Here is a 5805-nt window from a genome sequence, read left to right on the forward strand (position 1 = left end):
CTAAAAAAATGGATCTAGCTCAACCGTAGAATAGATTAAATCGATTGATAGAAGAATTCAGTCTATCTTTGCCGCTTGAAATAAATTAGGTCGGTCATTGCGTTCCGAAGTAATGATCGAAATACCTTTTTAAAGACACATTATAACGCCACCACCGCTGAACGAATGCCGCCTTCAGGAGTTTTCTCAATAGCACACAACTCAAAGATTCGTTTTATCAAAACGGTCTTACACAATCACCATGGCTTGGGTCGCTTCTCATTGCTCGATTCCGGGAAATGAGAAAGCGGACTCATTGGCTAAGGTGGGTGCTATGGGAGGTGATATTTACGATCGACAAATAACCTTCGATGAATTTTTCACATTAGTTCGTCAGGAAACCTTGAACAGCTGGCAAAAGAAATGGACAAATGGGGAGTTGGGTAGATGGCTGTATTCAATTCGCCCGCAGGTGTCGAAGCGTCCATGGTTCAAAAAATTGAATATGGGACGAGAACTCATTCGAACCATGTATCGTCTAATGTCCAATCACTACACTTCCCTAGTAACATTTTGGGTTCATGCTGGTTTTATAACACTCTTGAAGAGTAAATTATGGTCTTCAAGAGCGCTATAAAAGGTTAAATGTTACTTGGGTTTAAACGCACATCTTTTCAGTGTGGGGCTCTCAGAAGGCAACCTTTGTGTTTGCGGTGCAGATTATCAGGACATTGACCATGTCATGTGGGCGTGCGATGAGCATCGTGGCTCCAGATCTACGCTAAATATCTCCGGGTCCGAGGAAAACAACGAAAACCTGTGTTGGCGGTTCTTCACCTCGAATACATGTCCTTTGTCCACCAATTCTTGAAAGTAGCAGATGTTAGGCTGTAACCATTGTCCCCTTGACGTACCCTATCACGAATGTCTTCTTCTTGTTGCTCATCAATGTCTGTCATTATTCCCTCTCGTATTTCTTCTTCTTGTTGTCTCCCGAGAAAATATTTGTTTATTTCTTGACAGATGAAACATCGTTAAGCATCTAAACCATGTAACCAATAGAATCGTAATTAGTCAATACATTAAATCCCTTTCCATTCCCTTTGAATTATTGAATGCCGTAACCTCGACCAAACCGCGAGTTTTTCGGTTCCCCGAATCTAACATTATTTATAAGAATCAAGATTAAAATTGTAGGGGAAGGTGGGTAGACTTGATCCCCGGGGAGACTTGATCACCCCCTGTTTTATCTAGAACTAAAGTAGTTTTGTTCTAGCGTATTTTTGCCTTTCTCGTATATTTGGTATATTTGGAGTATATTTGGAGCGAACATCCAAAAACAAACTTTTTATAGGAGGCTCGGAGACCCATAGTGTTATATACCGATCGACTCAGCTCGACGAATCGAGGTGATGTCTGTGTGTGTGTATGTGTGTGTGTATGTGTGTGTATGTGCGCAAAAAGTCTAGCCAACTTTTGAGGCACTTAGCCCTAACCGATTTGCTCGCAACAAGTTGCATTCGACGCAGAATCCTGTCCCATTATTTCCTATTGAAAATTGGCCGGATCGGACTATGGGCTCAGAAGTTATGGTCAAAATACTTTTTTTTAGGCAACAACGAGTGGAAAAGTCTAGCCCATTTTTCAGGCACTTACCCTTAACCGATTTGCTCGCAACAAGTTGCATTCGACGCAGAATCCTGTCCCATTGTTTCTTTTTGACAATTGGCCGGATCGGACAATGGGCTCAGAAGTTATGGTCAAAATACTTTTTTTAGGCAACAACGAGTGGAAAAGTCTAGCCAATTTTTCAGGCACTTACCCTTAACCGATTTGCTCGCAACAAGTTGCAGTCGACGCAAAATCCTGTCCCATTGTTGGCCGGATAGGACTATGGGCTCAGAAGTTATGGTCAAAATACTTTTTCCATACCAAAAGTGCGTAGAAATTACTCACTCGTAAAAAAAAATGAGAAAGGCCCCATCACCGCTAGGTGGATTAATCTGGGTTTTTAGTATAGATTCTCTAGACAAATGAACTTTATGTGGTGAGTTATTTTTTGGATTGACAACCATATTTATTCTGCAGGGCGGTTTGTATGTTTTGACCTTCCTAAAGATTTTTTTATTGGCCAGACAAAATTTGAATAACTTTTCATAACAATGACCAAATGCTTTCGTTTTTTCACAGCACAAAGCCATAAATGTGCTTAATGATTTGTACTGATAAAAATGTCAACATTCCATCAAAGTTTTAGGATATTTGGATTTGAAGTTATTGCCTCAATATGGGGACATTTGATCCCCCATTAGTCACCCATATAAAAATTTGGCGAAAAAATTCAAAAAAATATAAATCTGTTCACAGGCTTCTATTTTTTTGTAGATTTGACAGATTTGATGAAGGGCTGTCAGGAAAAAATATTTATTGCATAGATATCATAGAAAGTGGATCAAGTCTCCCAAGATTTTAAATTGCAGGTGCTGTAGAATTCAATATCAAAAATCGTTTATGTATACGCACAGCAATTCGAAAATTGCACGTATTTTGAAGGTAAAATATATAAAAAATCTGAGGGCACCTTTCTAATTTTATCAAAGCAAGTTCTTGGAGAGGAATCAATTTCCCCCCAATATTTTAAAAGTAGATTTTTGACAGCACTCTAAAAAAACAATTGTGTATCAATAACAACAATAATTTAAGGACTGTCATACATCAGTAAAGTTAAATACTTTCTTAGAGTGTCTGTGTGGAAATCGCGTATGTTTATTTATTTTTAGCTGTGATACATCGCATATTAGAAAGGGGGATCAAGTCTACCCAGTCTCCCCTACTAGAAACATGATTTCGCCTCCGTAGCGCTTTACGGCAAATGAGCCTCTCAAATAAATAAAAAGATAAAAAAAACAACTCAAAATTAAGTGCGTTTAACGTTTAAAATGCGTTGCAGTTATCAACCCAAGTAGCACACGCAACATCTTCCAAAAAGCACATTGTTTCTATTCAGTTTCATTAAATGCATTGGAAAAACATCAAAGCACGAAAAAGTTGCATCAAGATGTCAAAAACGTTTGAGTTGTGATCAATGTTTCATTAACATTGCAGTGCAGTACGTGTTTGACATTTGGAAACAAACAACCAAAGAATACTACATTTTATGTTGCAAACACGAAACAAAATCATCAAGTTGCATATTTTTTACCATGTAACTTCAATGCGTCTTTCAGAATTTGTTTGTTTGTTTAAATTAAGTTGCAGATAAGTTGAGTGTGTCTTCATGTTTAATTTAGCATCGTTCAACGTTTTGACAACTCACATTTTTTCCGGGAATGGTGCAATCAAGTAACAGAAAAGCCGAGTACAAAACTTCATAATCGTATAGTTCTTATGGTGAGTCAGCATGCAATCCCTTCGAAGCGTTGAATGGTGTTGCGGTAGAGTGAAGGACTATCAATCACAAGCTCCATAAATCGAATCCAGTTTTATATTTCAGTTTTATTTTTTTTCCGCTGTAGTATTTTGCAACATTATCGAAATTTTACTGCAATCGAATAAGGATGTTTCCGTAGGCTCCACCTCTTGCGCTTTTTCCGATTGCAAGAGAGTTATGTTTGATGGCACATACGCAAAGATTGTTTCTTTCCGAATAGTTGCAACACAGTGAAATGTTCAGTAGTGAAACAAGTTGTGCTGCTTGGGAACTGGCTAGTGCAAATCTGTGTAAATGTATTTTTGAGATTTTATTCCCGGGACAAAGACTATTATAAGTCGTCGCAGTCGCAGAATTTATAAGTAAGCAATAAAATTGTATTTTATATTCGCCGGCTTATTAATTGTCTTCAAATATCTTCAAATAAGTAGATAAGTCTTCAAATATTATGAAAAGTCTTCAAAATGTCTTCACGAAATAAATGTCTTCACAGAGATTCAAATGTCTTCAAATTGAAGACATGTCTTCAAATCTGGCATCTCTGGCGAACAGCATCAAACAAAAACAACAGCATCAATTTGACAAAACAAAAAAAACAATAGGCCTTTTCATGTGACACACTGGGATAGTTTAGACGGTTTTCGTCGGTCGGATCGGCCTACTTTGCATCGGTTGTCTGTTGCATAGACGCCCAGCAAGTAAGGTTACTCTAACTTGAGCATAATGTGCTTCTAACCTGTGAGATAGTTACACTAACATTCTCTCTAACGGTTAGGGTAAAGTGAGGCTAAAGTTACGCTAGAATGACACACTTTTGTTAGGTATGTTTATGTTTGCGGTGCATAATTTCATCTAACCTGTTACTCTCACGTTAGGGAAACGTTAGATATGTTTCGCTTTGGGTGGTTAGGCAGCGGTTAGGGTTCTCAAAAGGGATTTTCACGATTTTCATGCTGGTTTATTTACATCCAGCTGTCATTCGAGGCAGAATGTAAAGTACATATACTATAGTTAAAGTATATTATTTTATTACATAACTGCCTCGAATAACAGTTAAATGCAAATAAATCGAGATAAATATTCAATCAACTGGATTTCGTAAGTAAATTCTATATATAATTATGAATTAATATACATTCAATTGCGTTCAATTGGATTTTTTACAGAATATCGATGCCGATGCGGATTTCACCTGTATCCGTTCCGGGTCTGGCTTGCGTGAGAAAAATAACGAGCTGCGGCTAGAGTTGGGGGTTTCCTTCATGAGCATGGCACCTGGGCGGCTATAACAAAGGGGTTTTCCTGCTGGAGGTTCCTGTGATCGGAACGAAAACTACCAGAATGTTGCTCCGCTGTTGATAACTGGATTTGATGTTGAGTGACGGCGGATTTGGGTGGTTGTGATTGCACTCGCTGGTGACGCTGGCTGTTGCACTCAGTTCAGTATAACTCTGGCGGCGTCCAGCTGGTCTTCGACCTTCGGGAGACGGGAACTATTCGTCGAATGAGAACTCGTAAATATGCCCAGTGCAGGGCTTAGTACTTGCCTAAAATTGGAGAAAAAATGTTGGTAAAGATTAGTTGTCGGATGTTTGGATTTAAATTTTTTTTTAAATGTCCCACTGAAAGCACGCCCATTATTACCTAATAAAAATTGAATCGTCTGCTGTAAAAAGCAAAATAATAAAATGAATGTACCATGCAAAATAAAATCCCCCGGATTCGAAAAATTGTATGTGAACCCAAGAGCTCCATTTTAGGTTACCGTCATTGGTGGTGACAATGGGTCTGGGGGGTGAGAATGGGTCATCGCTCTCACCGGCAGTCTGGAGGTCGTAGAGCAAAATCGTTCAAAAAGGTCTCTTATATTTTAATCTTCTTGCCCTCAGATACATTTAATATATTCTACAAGCATTCTAAGTAGTTGAAACAGTGACCAATTTTCACCCCCATTTGACCCATTGTCACCCCCGACGACGGTATTGAGCATTTTGCAAACAGTCCTAAATCGCGTGACTGATTACATTGATCATTGGTCACGGATAACTCCCGGAATTTCCTATAAATTCTTATTCACAGATCAACAAATATTTGAGAGAAATTAACTAAGAAATGAAAGACTTAACACATGGGTATATCCCAAATTTGGATTCACATACCTTCGATCGCTGCTGTTCAAATTCACTGTTGCCCTCCAAAATTACAGACTTCACCGTATCCAACCCTTCCTTCTCCGGAATTTCATCTTCGACATTTCCTCTTCCGGTTGATCCTTTGCTTGGCCTTCATTAAAGTGTATTTTGCGTGGCTCATGTTAAACTCTTATATGGATAGGTACTCCTTTATTTTGGACTTAGCTAATCACTGCTTTAGCGGACTCGGACTTGACTAAACTT

General features: G+C 38.6%; 1 long non-coding RNA gene across 1 annotated transcript; it reads left to right on the top strand.

Moving 5' to 3' along the window:
* The first annotated feature begins 4241 nt into the window (after positions 1 to 4241).
* LOC134215427 (uncharacterized) lies at positions 4242 to 5103 on the top strand. Its single transcript, XR_009980152.1, has 2 exons — positions 4242 to 4507; positions 4576 to 5103. It is a non-coding gene; the product is annotated as an uncharacterized LOC134215427 (long non-coding RNA).
* The last annotated feature ends 702 nt before the right edge of the window (positions 5104 to 5805 follow it).

The sequence above is a fragment of the Armigeres subalbatus genome, chromosome 2 (assembly GCF_024139115.2).
Source record: "Armigeres subalbatus isolate Guangzhou_Male chromosome 2, GZ_Asu_2, whole genome shotgun sequence".
Classification (NCBI taxonomy): domain Eukaryota; kingdom Metazoa; phylum Arthropoda; class Insecta; order Diptera; family Culicidae; genus Armigeres; species Armigeres subalbatus.